The sequence below is a fragment of the Perca fluviatilis genome, chromosome 14 (assembly GCF_010015445.1).
Source record: "Perca fluviatilis chromosome 14, GENO_Pfluv_1.0, whole genome shotgun sequence".
Classification (NCBI taxonomy): Eukaryota; Metazoa; Chordata; class Actinopteri; order Perciformes; family Percidae; genus Perca; species Perca fluviatilis.
In genome coordinates, this window is record NC_053125.1 from 12,819,626 (window position 1) to 12,839,344 (window position 19,719).

At 41.9% G+C, this 19,719-nt stretch overlaps 1 protein-coding gene across 5 annotated transcripts in view; it reads left to right on the forward strand.

Moving 5' to 3' along the window:
• ppargc1a (peroxisome proliferator-activated receptor gamma, coactivator 1 alpha) overlaps window positions 1-19,719 on the forward strand; it is a 277,417-nt gene that overhangs the window by 61,930 nt on the left and 195,768 nt on the right. The gene's annotated exons all lie outside the window — the stretch shown is intronic.

Below are 19,719 nucleotides of genomic sequence, written 5' to 3' on the forward strand. Positions count from 1 at the left end.
TGCAGTTGCATTATTTCTTTTTGGCCCAATCTAGGAATTTCATTGAAGCTTAATTAAAAACAGGTTCTTACTAATGAATGAAAATTGCCTATGTGCATTTTTTCTGAAATGGTGCCTCAACATTACTAAAATTTGTCTACACCCCACTATTATAGTTGCATAAATATTGACCTTATCTTGACGTGTTCTCTGTCCTTTACATTTTTACTCACTCATACTGGATCTGGTCCTTCAACTTAAGCCTGCATAACTCACACAGACACACCCTGCAGCCAGCTCCCTCTAAGAGAGACTCTGGTTTGTGGTGATATTTTTGCACACGGCTACAAGTCGTTTTCTCTCTCTTATTCCAGGACCAAATTTAAGAACTGAAAATCAGCCCAGTCTGACCTCATTTAACAAGGTTAAGAGTCTAAATCCATGCTAGTGGCTCTGTGAGGCTGTCCTTAGCATTTAGCTCAAAGCACCACTGCACCAACACTTTCAATCTGTCCAGTAGATGTTGAGATATTTCACAGGATAAGTGGAAACTTTGACCAGCTGGTGGCAGTACAGGAAAAGTCAGGAGAATTTTCTTGTCACCATAGATATCTGTATCAAATGTCATTGTAATCCATCCAATAGTGAGACATTTCAGGCCGGACCAATGTGGTGAACTGGCCGACCGAAATTGCCATCCCTAGAGCTACACTACTGGTCAAAAGTTTTAGAACACCCCAATTTTTCTAGGTTTTTTCTATTGATATTTTAGCATTTCAAGTACAATGAATAACGTGAAATGGTACAAAGGTAAGTGGTGAACTGCCTGAGGTTAAAAAAAGTAAGGTTACCCAAAACTGAAAAATAATGTGCATTTCAGAATTTTACAAAAAGGCCTTTTTTAGGGAACAATAAATGGGTTGACAACGTAAAGCTGTTCTGCAGCAATGGAGGTTGATCAAGCTTTGAAAGTTGGTGCTACCAATTCCCACAGGTGTTCCAACTTGTCTGGATTACTTACAACCCCCTCTGTTTGTATAAAAGTATTGTTGGAACACACTGTGGTACCATACCCTCGTGAGCATTATTTGAACAGTATTGTACCGCAGAAAGTAGTGTGTTGCCATAAAAATGGCGGGAAAAAGGCAATTAACAATGGAAGAGAGACAGACCATCATAACACTTAAGCATGTTGGTCTTTCCTACAGAGAAATTGCGAAGAAAGTCAAGGTGTCAGTGGGTACAGTATTCTTAACCATCAAAAGGCACTTAGAAACTGGGGGAACCTCTGACAGGAAGAGGTCTGGCAGACCCAAAGCCACAACAGAATCAGAAGACAAGTTTCTGAGAGTCAACAGCTTGCGTGATAGGCGGCTCACAGGACAACAGCTTCAAGCACAGCTTAATAGTGGTCGTAATAAGCAAGCAAGAAGACTTCGAGCTGCAGGTTTGATAGGTCGAGTTGCAGCAAGAAAGCCATTGCAAAGACGTCCGAATAAGAAAAAGAGGCTTGCCTGGGCCAAGAAACATCGTCAATGGACTACTGAAGACTGGAAGAAGGTGCTATGGACCGATGAATCAAAATTTGAAATCTTCGGTTTATCACGCAGGATTTTTGTACGCCGTCGAGTAGGCGAAAGGACGGTTCCTCAGTGTGTGACATCAACTGTCAATCATGGAGGAGGAAGCATGATGGTCTGGGACTATTTTGCTGGATCAACGGTCGGTGATTTGTACAGAGTGAAAGGCACCCTGAACCAAAACGGCACCACAGCATTTTGCAGCGCCATGCAGTACCCTCTGGTATGCGCCTAGTTGGTCGGGGGTTCATCCTACAGCAAGATAATGACCCAAAACATAAGTCCAAGCTATGCCAGAACTACCTTAGCAAAAAAGAACAAGATGGTAAGCTTAAAAACATGGAGTGGCCAGCACAGTCACCAGACTTAAACCCCACTGAGCTGGTTTGGGATGAACTGGACAGAAAAGTGAAAGCAAAGCAACCTACAAGTGCCACACATTTATAGGAACTTCTGCAACAGAGTTGGGAAGAACTTTCTGAAGAATATTTGATTTCCATTGTAGAAAGAATGCCGCGAGAGTGTTCAGCTGTTATATCTGCCAAAGGGGGCTACTTTGATGAGTCAAAAATTTAGAATACATTTTGGTTTATAAATTGATTCCACGATTTCTTTTTTAACTTCAATTATTTATTTGTTCTATTCTTTCATTTCAGAGTACAATAAGACATTGTACTGCATGAATTTCAATACAAATCTGGAAAAATTGGGGCGTTCTAAAACTTTTGACCAGTAGTGTATACTGCTAACATAGCTAAAAAGCCAGAGACTGGTCTGCAGCATGAGATCCCAAACAAAATGATGGCAAAGACAAAGCCTGTCCATCCGACACGGGCAATAGAAGTGCTCTCCACCAGGATTTATGAGACAGGGGTCCTTTCCTGTAAATGAGAGAAAATGCCAACTGTGAGCAACTTGAAGTCTGTCCTGCAGTCTTTACAGCTTTCTGTAAAGTCTCTAATCAGAGCCGTGAGTCGGACAGTCTTCATCACAGACCAATCCCATCCTACTCTTGTTCCTGCCCTCTGCCCTGCTGTCCTCTTGACCTTTCTTCTTTCTAATGGCTTTTACCTTATTTCTTCCTCCTCCTTTACTTGAGCGCATTCTCATTTTTATAGTCCGTTCCCTCTTCTCCTCGATTTCCTTCTTGGAGAGGTCATCTCTTAGCTCTTTGCCAGGCATTCACTCCTGAGATTACGTCTTCATTTACACACCCATGGAGACACCCACTGATGCACACACACCCACATATACAATCACCGCTACCACTCCCTAGATGTCCTGCAGGCATTTTGTCCTTCAAACCAGCATCTCGTATTTCAGCTTTACTCAATCACCCCTGCTGTACACCACGTGCATTAATACTGACCATGCTTTGAAGTTGATAATATCAGCCCTGCTCCATCCTTCATCATAATAACCTCAAAAATGCTTTGATTGTAATTTATCTCAGGTTAACACAGATTTGGCAGAAAGGTTTGACTGTAGTGTGGTTGAAATACTTTCTGACACAGCATCCGTTTTCCCGTGTGTGCACCTGGCTGGAGATACACTCAGGTCAATATATCATGCCTCACGAGATAGGTCAGAGCTTGGTTTTTTATCTCTGCAGTGTTGCTAAAAGCAGATTGTGGTGCAGCATATATTTATGTGTAAGAATTCAGCAAGTGTTGTCATTGGAGGGTATCACACCAGACTGCACAAAGAAACCATTTTAAGATTTAATCAGCGCTTATAATGGACAAATTTACCAAGACTGGATAGGTGACCTCACAACCAGCTGTTTTCCCCTCATTGTACAACACAAGCACAAAGTGGAATGGCAGTAATTACTATCCCAGCATCACCTCATTGAGCCATACTACACAGTGTAGAACACATTGCTAATATAATCACACTAAGCTACACACTCTTATGGGCCAGGCTTAATGTTAAGTGTGTGTCATTTGAGAGCCCGCTGTCACAGTAAGAGGTTCCGACTGGTTTATAAAGGCACATGTTTATTGTATCATGCATTAGGGCCATTAGCTCCAGTGCTAGCTGAACCCAGCTGGTTCCCAGGGTCATTCCTCAATGTGAAACTGAACTACATGACATGACCAAAATTGACTCCTCTCAGAATACTCCACAGCTAATGGACATCTCGGTAATTGACATCAATACCTGGGAACAAGCTGGTGCTGCGGATGAAACGCAGTCAGCACCTATCAGAGGGGCTATTTTTGTCTTCATATCTCATGTTTGATCCGTGTTTATATGTGCTTCTATCAGGGGAGGTTTCTGGTTCTGCCAACTAATCATTTTCTCCAGTAGTTATGGAGTATTAAACTAGTAATCGAGGAAAAATGGCTTATGGTTATAGGTTTGTCCAAGATAGCAGTGATGTAGTAATGCATTGGCTTTTTATGTTAAACAATGGTCCTCCTCTTTAGTAATCTGAAAACGCAATTGAAAAAAGTGAACTGAAAGCTCTAGAGACTGGTGCAAGAGACCCACGATGCTGATGCACTACAATATTAATGCTTATGGAGCCCATCAACTCTAATTACGCCTGCCTTGCTCGATCCTACCAAGAGTACTACTGAATATTAATGTTAAGCAACTCTTAACAGCAACGTCACTTCATCAGTGAAAAACATCATTAACAGTGTTGAATTTCTGAATAGTGATTGATCCTGGGGTTTGGAGGGGTTCAAGGTTAGCTGAATATGCACGTTTCGGTATACCTCTTCGGTCTTCTATTAGATCAGGGTGAGGGGGATTCGCTGTCTTGAAAGTGTGTAACCATCATCCCACTTCATTCTCCTGATGGGCTAAATTGAATCAGTACTTGTATGTTTTTCTTAATTTATCCACACACAGAGGAGGCAGCTTGCCATTATCATGCAGAGAAACATTTGTTGTCGCTTGATTACGCTAATGGGAAAGCACACACGAATCTAAAATGTTGAACGTTATTGAAATTAAGCTTAATTGCTGATGGCATCTCAGGTTAATTTTTATTCCCCTGGTATGAAATGTGTCTCTGCGTGGTGTTTGTTTCTGTGTGCTGAACTGCATCTAAGTGACTGTAGATGCACAGTACGCTCACTGGGGTTTGTTTTTGCTATAAAAAGAAAAAAGAAGAGAGGTTGTGTGGAGATGGATATATATAGCATAGATAACCGACTATCATTAATGATAAATATGGTGTTCCCCTCATGAGTCCTCTTGGTTCGGGCCCTTCAGTCCACCATGATGCCAGGTCATCATAGTACACTGAAGAGTAGGCAGAGTAAGAAGTAAGCACGTTCAGCTGCTTCACCGGGGAATAGTGATTAAAAAGCACTTCAGTGCTGAGACTCAAACATTCCAGATGAGGTTTTCCCTTACTGAAGATCTCTTTAACCTGCAAAGAATTATAAAAAAGTCTAAACATTTTAAGTAGCTTTTTGATCACACCGTCTCACTCTTATGATTTTGTCTTTTGCTTCATTATTGATGTTGATGCGTTTCACTTCCCGCAAAGTTCTCCATAAAAGATTTGTTCTGAATTGTGGAGGTAAAAAAACCAAGTATTTCAATTTCTTCCCAGCATTACTGATACTCTCCTGATGTGCAGTTTTGAATTGAAAGTACATGTACCTGAAATAGTGTACTAAAGTTCCAATTTAAAGGTATTTTATGCTAGGGTTAGGCCCAAACGTTTGTTTAATGTTGACCAGTTGCGAGATCTTGTATGACACGCATCCTGTTCACACAATTCACACACCATATACAATTTTCAACACGTTTGTCTCCTCAACCTGGCAACCTATAACCCAGTTGCGCAGTTGATCTCTGCGCAAGCTTCGCGGAAAGTTCAGACCCGAAAGCGAGGAGATAAAGATGGCAGGTGAAGGTGGTGTTCCTGCAAAGAAATCGAAACATAGCTGTAAATTTCAACATGTTGGGCGCAACAATTACATGCATCTTACCTAGTCATATCGACAACCTCTACGCTTTTTGTAAGGTGTGTTGCATTGATTTTAATGTAGCGCACAGCGGGGAAAATGACATGACCCAACACATTAAAACACAGCAGCACCATCGCGCAGAAGAGGCACATAAGGGCACACAGGCGATTTCATCCTTCATCACGAAAGAACAGAGGCAGAAAACGTGAAGCAAGCTGAACTCAAGATGGCAATGTTGGTAGCACAGACTTACTGTACACTTAACAGTACAGTAACAGATTTTGAAAACCAAATGTTGGCAGGTATGTGTTACATTATTTACTCAAGCACTCATAGCGATCTCCTTAGCGACTTTCTTGCTAATCCCACAGTTGTTTACGCTATTAGCTCTGTTAGCTACTTCTCTCACTCTCTGGCTCTCTGTTGATCTGTGTCAGATTTAGCTATTTCTTTGCCTCCCAACGTGATAACTGTACATGTAATAACTGTAGTTTATTTGTCGTGTTGGAGGCGAAGCTCCGCACCAGGGAAACTTGATCGTTAACGTTGGCTGCTGTATCTTAGCCCCAAGTAATGTTAATCGGTGTGGGCTGATCTAACGTAGCTCCCGTCCCCTGGCAGCAGCCGGGAAGCCAAGGAGGCTGGGTGACTGTCCTAAAGAATGAGAAAGAAAGAGGGCCAATTCAGGGTGGGTTTTGAATCATTTACAATCCCGTATTGTCTCCATCTGTTGAAAGCCTGACCGTTGTCTGTCACTTTCCCTTTTAGCTTTTAGTTGTTGGTTTATTTCCTTTTTTTGTTTTGTTATGACCTTGCCCCAGTTTCAGCCATAACTACAACAGATAACTTCTATAAATAAAATAAAAATACAATTGGGCCTATATAAAGAAATCTCCTGCTACCTTTTACCTGGCTGGATACACTAACACAGGCTTTTCTGGTTTTTAAAACCCCACTCTCGTGACACGGTGTTGTCCCGAAATCAGAATGTGTTACTGTGGAGCTGGTCTGCTTGCCTTTTCACGGTTAGTCTCGTTTTCTATTACAAGTCATTTATGATCATCAGATGAAAAATTACAGTTTCAGAAACAATAAAAAGTTACATATAGTAACTTTAAGTAAAGGAACTAAAATCATGTCTTTAGAAGCAGCAAGATGGCAAACTACATGTACAGTACATGTACCATATTAAAACATATTAATGTCGTCCACACTAAATCCTTTGTTTACATGCATTTATGACTCACATGTAGTGTAGTAACCCATCACTGATTCATAAAACATAGTGATTCATGCCAATTATGCAGGAAATGTAGGTCTGGTCAGCCGTGCGGAAGAGAAGGCTGGGCCGAAATAGGCTGAATTCCCCCCTTCTGCCTATCTATGGCAATTATCCAATGTGGGACAGGTCAGGAAAATGATAATGGATAAAAGTTCTCAAGCAGAACAGAGTCATAAATGTGTGAATCAATGTGGCGCGAGGAACCTCTGCCTCCTCACACGAGATTATAAATTTGGGTCTGCACATAGAGGGAACACGCAACAATTTTTACATGCCCTTGTTTTGTGAAACCAGTTGGTCGTTCTTTTTTATAAATCATCAAAATATTGTTGATGGGCGCCCATATAAAGAGGTTTACTCCTTGACACAGTGGCCGCGGGTTCGAATCCGACCTGTGGCCCTTTGCTGCATGTCATTCCCCCCTCTCTCTCCCCTTTCATGTCTAAGCTGTCCTATAGAAATAAAGGCCTAAAATGCCCCAAAAATAATCTAGAAAAAATAAATTATTATCTCAACAAAACATTGTTGAGATCATATTTATTATTCTTAGTTGTGGTCTTTGAAGTCAAAAACCTACTGCTTCCACTAAACTAGCCGTCATAGGTGTAATACATTGATTTACTCAGAAATACATTGATGTGCAGCTTCGCTTTTAAAAGCAATTTCTTCCTGAGTTCCCTACAGGGATGCAGAGATGAAATGACTGCTTTATCACCACTCCTTCTTCTTCTTCTTCTTCTTCTTCTTCTTCTTCTTCTTCTTCTTCTTCGCTGTTCTTTCATTTAAGTTTGGAACGTTTTGGGACCTTCAAACAAATGCATCACATGTTCACAAAGCACACTTAACTGTTAAAATGGATTTTTATTTTATGCTGAGCCATCTCTTGGATGTGATATTAGAAATTCTTGGCTATCTTGTTGAACCTTGTGTCACCCCTTCCCTGGTCCCAGCTGAGTGCCTTCGTCATCTCAGGGAAGGCCTCTGAAAGGATGTTTACACATTGAGACTGTGTCCATAGTCCTCAGTACTTCTCTTTTCAAATAAATCTTTTTCCCAGCCTGCACTGGGGTTTGGCCTTCGAGGGTACGCAGATAGTCATGTGAGCAGTGACCTGTCTGCTTTTCTGAAAAGTTCAGACTTCACTCGACTGAAGCCACAGGGATGGACTTGGAGTGGAAGGCAGGATACTAAATTCAAGCTTTAATTCATAAATCTTTGTGGATTTCTCTCAGCATGTAGCTGTGAACAGAAAAAAAAGATAGAAAGAAGAAAAGTGAGGGTGAGAGAAAATCACTTTCTTTGGCATGGACAGATGCGTCCAGATCACCTGCTGGATTTGTCCGCCCTGTCTGGTCCAGGGGACTTGAGGACGACCTCAGAATAAATCATTTTACACTACCTCCATTGTGGCTTGCTCCTCTACTCTGATTCTGTTCCCTTTTTTTGGAAACTGCTTGTTAGCTGTGCCTGACCAGGTGGACCACTTTAAGAGTGGACTAATAACACCTGAACTGTCGCTTATCTTTCCAGAAACTGCATGTTATACATTTCAATTTAAGACTGATTTTCTTCGTAATTTTTGCCAAGAAAGAAATAAGCTGCCATTTGCAGTGGAATATAGTTGAAAGTGATGTTGTGTTATGGCACAAGCTTTGTTTTCCATAGTGAAAAAGATGGGACTGAAGACAAAAATAGCAAAGTATAGTTAGAGTTTGGGAACGGGGGGTAAAGGACAGAGAAAGTAAGGACTGAAAGCTCAACAACAACACATAATCTGCAACTCTGCCACTTTTTTGTGCCTTCCTTACTGGGAGACAGCTGCTCTACCTAGCTATTCCCTGGTGGTTTTGATGGATTCTTCTCCTCAAAAGAGGCAATGACTCCTTGGCTTTAACCCAGCGTGCAGCAAGTCGATGCCCAGCAGCGTTTACACAGGAATGAGTCTGGGAAATTTACCATTGAAGGTAGCATACATCCAGCAGACCTAGGGGAAAAAAATTGTTTGAAGTTTCATTTAGTACAACATGGATGGCGTAAAAATATTCTAATTAATCTGAAATGCTGAACAAATTTAAATTAAGTAGATATTGTGTGTGTTTGAGGTATAGTGATTAAAACGTAGTTTTGGGGACCGGTCATATTAAAGTAGATGGAAATTGCCATATGAGCTGATATGAGCTGATGTTGACCGTCGCTGTCTGCATCACAAATTAAAAACAGTGATCCGACATTCACACTTTAAAAGCGAAGCTCAAACACGTGTAGTTATTTTATGCAAACACTCAAGATTAGTCTTTGAAACACTACAAACAGATCTGCTTTATGTTGAGCTCTGTTTCTCTAGTCTGTCAACTGCTTGGCAACTTTCCACTCCATGTCAGTCCAACTTTCCACCAGAAAGAAAGTGAAAGCAATTTGTGAATTATTTGTGTCACCTTTGCAATATCGGAGTGGAATTTGTGTCATTCATGGGAAGACAGTGAGGCAAACCACAGCATTCCTCCAGCAGAACTCCCAAGTATTTGTTTAATAATGTATGCTACAGCATAAGACAGGCAGCTGCTGATACACAGGGACTGAGATTACAGTGGACCACATGACCTTTCCTTTCATGAAAAATTAAGCGGTCTGATATTGAGCAGATGTGGCTTTATTTAGCGCAAACCTACAGTGTAAACTGAGAAACAGTTGTTATCAATTTGGCTCGTTTTATCATCAAAAGCTGAGGTCGTTTTAAATTGTTCTCATTATAAATTGTCAATTTATTGCAGAAACGTTTGCGGTTAATAACATTTCAATCATTAGAAATAAGTTTTAATAGCATGGCTGATTGGAATAGCAGTACATTTCTTGACTACAGCCTTATCTCTTAGTCATATTGTGTTGAATACGGATGCGTTATAAAGGTTTCCATGTGCCATTGTGCTTTCTGTCTCCACTGAGAGACTTGCCCATAGATGTATAATACAAAAAAGGGAGGTTGGTGAGTAAACACACTGCCAGTGCAAGCCTGTAGGTGCCAATCTGCCTGGTATTTTGATGTTGGAAAAGACACTCTCCAATGCATCAGAATACTGTATCTCTACTGCAAATCCAAAATTCGCTCTGCGCTCTGTATTTTATATTGTTTTTTAAAGCACACAACACCTTTTTAAAAATTCCAAACTTCCCCAACTACTTCTGCTGCTCAGGCAGGTGTAAAATCAGCAGCGCTTTGATGTCATAAAAAAGTTAGTCCCTGCTCTCCCCGTCATTTTCCTTTGCCAAATGAGTCACAGATGAAAAATACCATATTATACAGCAGGGCCGTCAAGCTGTCACTTAGGTAATGAAGTTGGTCCAAACCATTTGTCTTATTTTGTCATGCTTTTTCCCCATTAGTCATACCGCGCTAACCATTAGCTCCTCGGGAACCCCCTTCACCCAAGGACACTTAGGCTCTCTCTCCAAGTGCGACTGAGGCCGGCTGATGCACCGTGGAAGATGACACAGTGGGAGAAGGAGGGATGGAGCGAATTGAGACTGACACCAAAAGAAGAAAAGAGTGGTAGATCATGCTAGAGAGACTTGAGCCCTGTCCAAAAGCCGCTTCACAGAAAAAGTTGATTAAACTGTCAGAATTGACTTTTTATATGGAAATTATCATATTTCCAAATCAAGCCCATACTGTAAGACACTAAAGGTCTAGATAAGCATTCAGACTGGTGAAGCAGGATTTACAAGGAAAGAATTAAAAGGATGAAGTGTGACTGCAGAGGAGAGGATAACGGAGTATACTAACAGGAATGGGGGATGCAGAAAGATAAGTAAGTGAGACCATGTAAGATACTCTGAACTACAGTTTAGATATTGATGGTGCACAGCATCCTTTTTCATTTAGAGGAATTTTTTTTAAAGCCCTTGGACTCCAATTGGACTTGAGGGAATATTGTTTCTTTTTCTTCTGTTTTGTAAAGTTTAATGTTGCGACAGGAAATGTTCGTTGCAAGCTCAGACACTGCTGCCTTGGAGGTACTGTGCAGCTCGGTACGCAGAGCATGGCACAAGCAACGTTTAACTCCCACAGGAGCTATTCATAATGAGAAGGTTTGTGAGTTGAAGACCATGTCCCATATGGCTTATATTTAAAGACTCGGTCAAACTATAAGAAGAACCAACGAAAAAGGAAGAGGTGATGCAAGTACACTTCTAAAAGCAACTTGACCAGGTGTGTGTTTAACTGCAGGTGTATGTGATTAAATTTAGCCTAATGGTTCTAACTGAACTGCATCCTGAGAGCTGGATGAGGGCCACGTGCACTGTTAGCTGTTGCTCCGACAGATGCCAGGGGGCAAGCACAGGGGAGGGGACTAATTACCGGACAGCTGCCCAGCAGACCCTCACCCTGCCCTGGGGACAGCCGTCTATCTCACTCCCCTGTCCTCCAACCCTGGACCAGAGACCTGGCACCATGGTTGCCAATTCCAGTCCGTCTCCATCACAGGAGGTTGGCAGAGAAGCCTCAGGGGAGTTCGCCCCCAACCATCAAACGGGGGGTGAGGGTTTACAAACCTAATTTCTTACCAAACACACATTCCATGATGAATAAATGACTATAATTTTGGAAAAAGGTTGGTGTTGAATTATCCCCAACTGCAGTCTGAGTTAGACTAAATACACATTTAAAACACAGTTATGCAACCAGTCATGGAATACAATATGTCCCCCAAATGGTAGTTGGTTTTGTGCCACTGCATCTGCATCAGTCCCTAATTCAGCATTTGAGCACTGTTAATTCCCAATGTGGATATACTGTACATATTTCATAGTTTGGTGCCACAGCAGACTAATAATATTTCAATTGATGCTTTGAGTAGACGGTGTCCTTCACCCTTCACTGGGATGGGTAAGAAAGGTATTTATAAGAAAATTGAGGTCACCACTGAGAGGAGGGCTGGCTGTAGGCCCAAAAAATATAGTGTTGGAGAGGTTCAGGCAGACTCATTTTGTTGGAATTGAGGGGCTACCGAGCAGACTGCTCATCTTGCTGTTGGCATAAGCGTGAGAAGAGGAGCTAAAGGTTGAAATTATGCACCCAGAAAGCATTTGGCTCGGGTGAGGAAAAAGTGCAATGCAATAATTAAGCGGCACAATAAAAATGATTAGAACTGCTTTTGACATTCTCATTGCGAATAACTTGCGTTTAATTGCAATCACAAATTTTAAATGCCAGTTTTATGTTCCATGGCTATAAGCTGTTTAAAGTTCAATAGCTATACTCTTTAAATCTCCTTCCAATTTCTGCTCGGAGGCAGCAAGAGGGAATGGATACAGAGAGAATAGGAGACAAAAGTATGTAAAATTAGTATCCAAAAAAATAGAAGGAAAAGTAGTGAGAGAGAGTGAATGTCTTTCACCACTAAGTGCTGGGCAGTGTGGCTTGCTGGCCTGGAGGAGGACCTGTGCGGCTCAGCTCGAGGCTAGTTAGCTATTCAGCCACAGCATCTGTTGCAGGCTAATGGATGTTATAACCCCATAAACGTCATGAAATTGGACATTATCCCTTAATTAAAAGAACAGAGATGCATTACAATGATTAGAGTGGCACTCCAGTGGACCTGCCACACGCTCCAATAATGTTTCTAGAGGACACACAGCTCCTGAGCAAGGTGTTGGCATGAGAGGGGGGCGTGTAATATTTTTAATGAGCCAGTTGCTGTTTGAGAGTTGCTGGAGGATCCCATTAAGTTTAGACTCCACACCGAAACTTCCTCAGAGACATCTTCTTGACCTTTGCCTCATGCCTTTAGTGCTATGGGGACAGCTCCAAACTCCTTTTTCCTTTTTTTTTTTCTTTGCATTTCAGAAGCTTTTGATGATGATTCGAGTGTCTTCACAGTGATTATGTGCACAGTGTTAGCTCAGCAGAAACAGCTGTGCTATAAACCAGATATAAAAACCAAGCTTGATGCTTGTTTTCCGCAGCACCTGGGCCATCAGTGCCCAATAAATACCAGCAACCAATCAATCTCGCTGCCTTTTCCCGCTAAGGAGCTTAATGGAACCTTGGGTGGGAAACGGAGGGTTTGGTCAATATAGCCTACATGCAAAGATACGGGGCATATTAACCCTCACTCTGGCCTTTACTCACAGAGCGTTAAAGGCCGGTGCAACAGTTGAAATTCTTGGAGTGAGTCTTTGAGTGTGCTGTAAAGATCACGAGAGGCCTGCTCTCACATATCTGTCATTGCTCGTCAAGTGGCATGGAAATGTCACATTGTCTGAGGAAGTTGTATGTCGCACAGGTGTGTGGTGACCTCCTTGGTACGCCGTGGTATCACATGATGTCATACCCATATAAAATGGTCCCTAGTGTACTGTAAATGCCTTTCTCTGTTATCTGATTTATGAATGGCATGCATTGTGTCAGCGACCCTGTATTATGCAAAATCGCAAAAAAACACCCTTAATGTATCATAGCATGCGTTTGGTTGAACCAATTACATGCTAACATTCACAAGACCTGTCACTGATCTCAATGCCACTCTTGGCTCCGCAGGAATCCATGTGAAAAGTAATTTAGGATTTCTCGTTCTTGATTAGGCAGTCTCTCTTGATAGAAAATAGATCATAGAGAAGACCTACAATATTATAACACCGAGCCCAGCCCGATAAAGAGCCTATTTTTGCTCAGAGCTCCTTGTCCTGAATGAAAATGAATGTAGGCATGTTGCAGTGGTAATGTATCAACATAAAATATTGAAATAGCTCAACCAAGGGCAAACTGCATGTAATTGAAACGCTCTCTGTACTGAGGAGCCGGTGTCCCCGCATCTGAGATTTGGCAGAAGGGCTTTCAGAAGGCATTTGTTTCAGGTTTCTCGTCTTCTCTCTCTCCCTTCCCCAGAGTTAATTGCCTTTTTGAGAAATTTGTATCACAAGTGTTTGGTTTCTGCTGCCGTATTATTTATAACCGTTATTTTCTGACAAGAAGGGTACTTTTTTCCCCCTTTTGCAGCAGCTAAGATGATTGATTTGTCCCGTTTAACCTTGATAAGGGAGGAAATAGAAAAACAAATTGCGATATTGACACTGTGCTGTGATGGCATGTCGTTTGCTCAGGTGACCTGGAGGTGAGTCAGAGGGGACTCTAAAGAATAAGAGCGGCATTGCTCTGCTTTGCTGAATGACTACCCTATCTGTTTTCTCTCTCTTTTCCTAAATTTGTTTAATATACTGGCCTCTAATGATTCCGCTTGTGCTAAAGCTAGCTGTGACAATGCTAGGCTTTTTGGTAGTTCCCTCACATTCAGGCTGTGTCACACAGCTTTAGCAAAATGAGGTGTGGAATAGAAGTCAATCTTTTCAAATGTGTTTTGCATTACTGGCGGGGTGTCATTAATGCTAGGTGATTCATTATTTAAGGATTATTATGTGTATTGTAGAGATTTAGGCATAGCTTTTAAGGTATCATTGCCAGCAAAAACATCATTATTGGAACGTTGACACACCTTCAGCTTGTCATCTCTGAGTTTTTGCTCATTGCTGTCATAAAATCTTTTACTCTGCATGCAGTGATGAATCAACATCTCTGCTTGTGTCTCCTCTGATGGCTGCTTTGTCCTCTTCCAGCATGGTGAAGAGCACCATGGGCTGGTCACCCTCTCCAGAGTCCCTACATCTGGCAGCGCCATTAATCTTCCACAGCAGCTGTGCCCCTGTACCTGTCTCTCTTTGTGTAAGGAAGGTGGAAAGTCATTTTTAGTCATTATCTTCCCCCTGGCATATGCTCATTTCGCTTATCGCACTTAACCTGCTCTTTGACGTCGAGGCTCAAATTCTCTTCTGGATTCACTCGTACAGTAGCTGACCGGAAAGCTGTCCGGCATTGAAAGCTTAATTGTTGCAGAGATGACTGTTAGTTTTTACTGAAGTTGCAAAAGTTATTTCACCCCATGCCATAGTAGATGCTGTTTGTGAATTCATGCTTGAGAGGGAGTAAGATTTGCTCAGTCCTCAGGGGGGCAGGAGGTCTTTAGGAATCCCAAAGAGGTGGACAGCTGAAGGACTGCAGTAGGGTCAAAGCCTGAGAGGTGGGCAGACTGCCCTCTACATAGAATGCGGTTTGACAGGGTGTTGCAGTTAGAGGATAAACACATGGAAACCAAAGTAGCCATCTTGTTGTACTGCCCCTTTGATGTACGCTCATCTATCTCTGGGCAGACTGTGTGTGTTAACCACTAATTAACTGCTGACACTAAGAGCTGAGAAATAAACTGTCTGTGAAGTTTTACAAAGACTAAGAGACGTTTGATGGAGCTTGGGTTGAAAATGATTAAAACTGGGATAAATGGTGGCTGGAATTATGCTAGTTCTTGTTGGCAGCTCACCCTCAAAATTTGAACAGCATATTGAATCGACTTCAGAGCTTTAACAGCCTCATTCATCAAGGAAGGTGCAGACTCAAATCTGTAACGTCTTCATCCAAATGCTTCCCACCATACTCTACGTTGCCAATCAGTTCGGACCTCCTCTACCATGAAAACAAAATTATTCACTCATCATCATGGATCCATTTGGTCTACTGTTGTACTGAGCCTTTGAACTGCTCGTTTCCTACGCTCATATGGCACAGTCAGGCCTGGCTTCATATGTTTATATTTGCTTGTGTTCTTGCTATATGTTTATGCATGTGGGTCTCAAAGGGGTGTGGACTAGAAGCACAATCAAATCACGAAATCCAGAGGGATTAACTGTAATCAATGTACAAAGTTTAGGTGCAAGCCCACCTTCTGGCCTCTGGTGGCTTAAGCTGGCCGAGGGGATTGCCCGGGTTGAGTTAGCTTGGTCGGCGGCTAATTAGATCAGGGAATGGAAAGGTTCCCGTTGCTCCCCCTCACAGGCTGAAGGGTTATTGACATAGCCACAGCAATATCGGCTAATGTCAGTCCAATCTTACTAGCTCCAAACATGAACATAGTGATACTCTGGCAGTCTTGAATTGATGTAGCGGAACTGTGAAGACTTTACTGTCAGCTCATTTTTTCCCAGTACACATTTTTTTTAGGAAAATTAAATGCTGGGAATGATAATTTTTCAGGGCAGAATTTTTTTATTCCATTGCAAACTTTTAGGAAAGACAAATACAAATACAAAATACAAATACTACTACAAATACTACTGTATTCAACATGCTGTGTCTCAATTTGGATATTTCCGTGAGTACACTTACATATGTTACACTGTATACACTATGTAGTCCCTTGTGTATTTCGATAAAGTTATGCACTGACCGTTATAGAATGACCGTACACTTGGAAGTATATGTTGCCATTTTTTGTTGGCTGTGGTCTGTATTTTGCTTGATTGAAGATGGTGGCCTAGGTGCTGCATTTTGTACCATGTGTTGTGCATTGGGTTTGTGGTGTTTTGCCCCTGGAGGCCAGGGTGAGCATATCATGCTCTCACCTGTACACACCTACAAGCTATAATCACTTTGATGTTCCCTTTGTGTCCCTACACCTTGTGGAAGGCTCAAGCTGACACGCGTTGGTGTATTTTTTATGTCTTGCCCTATTTATTAAAGGCCTTTTTATCACTTTTTGTAACCAACCTTGAGTGCCTGGACAGGATTGTTTTTTATGACTTTCTTGGTCCTCTATTCTTTTTCCTTTTTTGTGATTTGTATTCCCTTCCATGAGAACCGGTGGTTCTCCTGCAACTTCTTTCTTTTATAGTAAAGTGGTACCTTTTTTGAAAAAAAATACACATGCATAAATTTGTATAGTTACTTATTCGCTGTTTCAATCGCAACTCCTACAACTTACTCGACCGCCGTTTTCACAAGTTTGAAAATATGTTGGTGGTCCCCTAGCTTCTGTTCCGTAGCAAAGATGGCGACCATTGAGGGTGTGTAGTGTCCAGCTTTTCAAATAGGGTAGTTTATTTAGGTAGTTTTTTTTTTAGCCATGTTTGCAAGAAATGGCAATATTAGTCTTCCTGTTGGTTGGTCAGCCTGAAATTTCTCAACTATTGGATGAATTTCCATGACAGTGGGAAACCGATGTCCATGGTCCCCAGAGGATGAACCCAGTGACCTTTGTGACCCCCTAACTTTTCATCTAGCACCACCATCAGGTCAGTTTGTCCAATACTTAGGTTTAACGGTTTGGTTTTCTTTACAATGTTTGGTTTTCTTCAGCTTTACAGACCTGCTCGAGTGGCTAGTCTTGTTAAGACCCACATCAAATAACTGGTCTGTCGCCCAAATTGCTTCCAGGGCAATCTGAGCCAAACTGTCAACATACAGCCTTACTTTCTTTCTTGGCTCTGAGGAGGCACCAGTAGATTCAACACGGTTTCTTCTCTTAGACATGTTGTCATTTTACCTTTGAAATACTGATGCTATTACAGACTAGAATGCTATGTGTGGAACTTGGCTAATGGTCTCAATACGATCATGAATTAGATTTATGATGTTGACATATCCCACTGAGAGAGGAGGTCACCAGTTTCGAAACCACTACCAAAGCAAACCTTGCATCTAGGATTTAAGAAGCACTTTCGCAAAACGGTTCCACTGAACGCCAGCATGCTTTTTGAGCTCCTCAGCATTTGAAGTTATTGTCTAACACCAGATTGCCGATCCTGATTAGGAGCAATTGATACCGTGCCGCAGTCTGAGCATGACAGCTTTGTGCTACAACTCTTTGTCATCTGGTAAACAAAGCACTGGTGACTGTAGTAATGAGGTCAAACGGTTCACCCCAGGCGCCTATGGGAAGCCAAGCCACCTGGAGTCTGGAGGTTATGCAGCCATTGCCTGCTCTGTCAGCCGATGCCACCTGATAGCGTCTAATGAGAAAAACATGATGGCGCTGTCTCCATTCACTTCGCTCCAAAGCCGTCTGACAAGCATGCAATCTGATCATGTTGTCTGACCACTGATACTGATGCTCCCCTTACTTGAGACAAAGCAGGCCATTATCAGAAAGCAGCTTCTAATGCACAAACAATTGTTTTATGCAGTAGCTGTTCCTAATGTGTGTAGCTGCTCATAATTTAGTTAAAGGGGTGATAGAATGCAAAACCGATTTTACACTGTCATAGTTGAATAACGACAGTTCAGTGGGTAAATACATAGGTCAAAATCCCATTGACACCCCTTTACTATGAAAATCTCATATTTTGAAACTGCCGCTGAAAACGGGCGAATCTCAACAAAGCTGGAAGTTGACGTCAACCTCCCAAGACCTGTAACTTTGTCACGCCCATGGGTGTTAGGGCTGTAGCGATACACTAATCTCACGATACGATACACGATATTCAGCTCACGATACAATATATATCACGATATTCAGCCAACGATACGATTCGATACGATTTGATATAATTCGATACACTTCCATCATTTTCTGAATGATTTAAAGGGGACAGAGTGATTTTGGTGACATCTTGTGAGTGTTCCATTTACTTGGATTTAATTAATTGAACTGAAAACATCAATTACACAATATATGTCTCTGACTGGACAGAGAGTCTACAGCAGGGATCATCAACTACATTGTTTCAGAATTTTTCTAAGCACTCTGGCGGCCAGACTTGAAAAAGATCTCAGACTAGGAGGCAGTTCACTGAGGAGTGATGGTTAAAGTCTGTGATTATGGAAACATTATTGTAGTATGCAGCATCCTGATTGGTGGAAAATGCTTGCAGAAAGAAAGGCTGAAGCAAAAAGTTGACGTGGAAAAGCCAAAAGCCCAGCTTTAATGATGAATGGACTGATAAGCAGGCTATGCACTCGTCATGTATGCCTCATTTGCAATGAAACTATGTTGTTGCGAAACAATACAACCAGCAGCATCATCACTCGAACATAACAATTGCGTCATTCATGTGCATATTAAGTAGCTCCAGATTGTCCGCTCTAGCGGAGAGTTTGGTTTGTTCAGCCAACAGTGAGGTTTACAAGAATTTGTCCAAATTTCCAGATTCCCGGCAAACTAAGATATACAGTTAGACTACAAACCGACAGCTTTTGTTTTAGCTTGTTTGTAAAAATTCGCTATTTGCAGAGTAGAGCTGTGTTTGTAAAACAGCGCGGTGGACTGAGCAGATTGAAATATCGCTTTCTACATGTTTATGCTGGTCTACACAGGTGAGTGCATTGATAAGTATTGACTTTCTACTCATGAAGGTTTAATTGTAGCCCATTTACAGAAAAGAGACCAGCATGAGTTCATCTGCCCCAGCGGCCGTTGGTAACTCTGTATCGTTCCCAGTCAGGTGCTGCGTGTTTTAACCTTTAACACACACACATCTCGGCTCAGCTGTGCGTGTGGAGCTCGGGCATCGCTGTACAGAATCCCGGCATGTGAATAGAGATGTAAATAAAGGGGGCTGGGTTTTTGCTCTAAATGCTTGAAATGATAAATAACAGAACACATTTTTTCCTCTTTACATTTTGTGAATTCATGATTATTCTGTGGGCCAGACTAAAAGCTTTGGCAGCGGGCCGCCAGTTGACGTTGGCTGCTCTACAGCGACCCTAGCGGCTGGCTGACCAAATCGCTCTTCCTGCAACGTGAACGGGGGTAAACACGGGGGATTTGAATGGGACTTATGTATGATACTCGCGGCTTAAAAATCGATACTTTCTTGGGGAAAAACATATTGATATATATCGCAGAATCGATAAAATTGCTCAGCATTAATGGGTGTATTAAGAGAACAGTCACGCCCCAACATTTACATAGGCTTCTGAATCTAGGTCACGCAGATCTCTGCTATTCCATTACAAAATTCACTTCTGAAACTTTTTTTATGCGAGAAATCAACTATGTAAAGCTCAAATATGGGCCGTTTTACGAAAATTGATGGCTAATTGCAAATTTTGTCCGACTGTGTGTCGGAGTTAAGCGACCGGTGCTGCCTGGGTTGCTACATCGCTGCCCTGCCTGTCCTC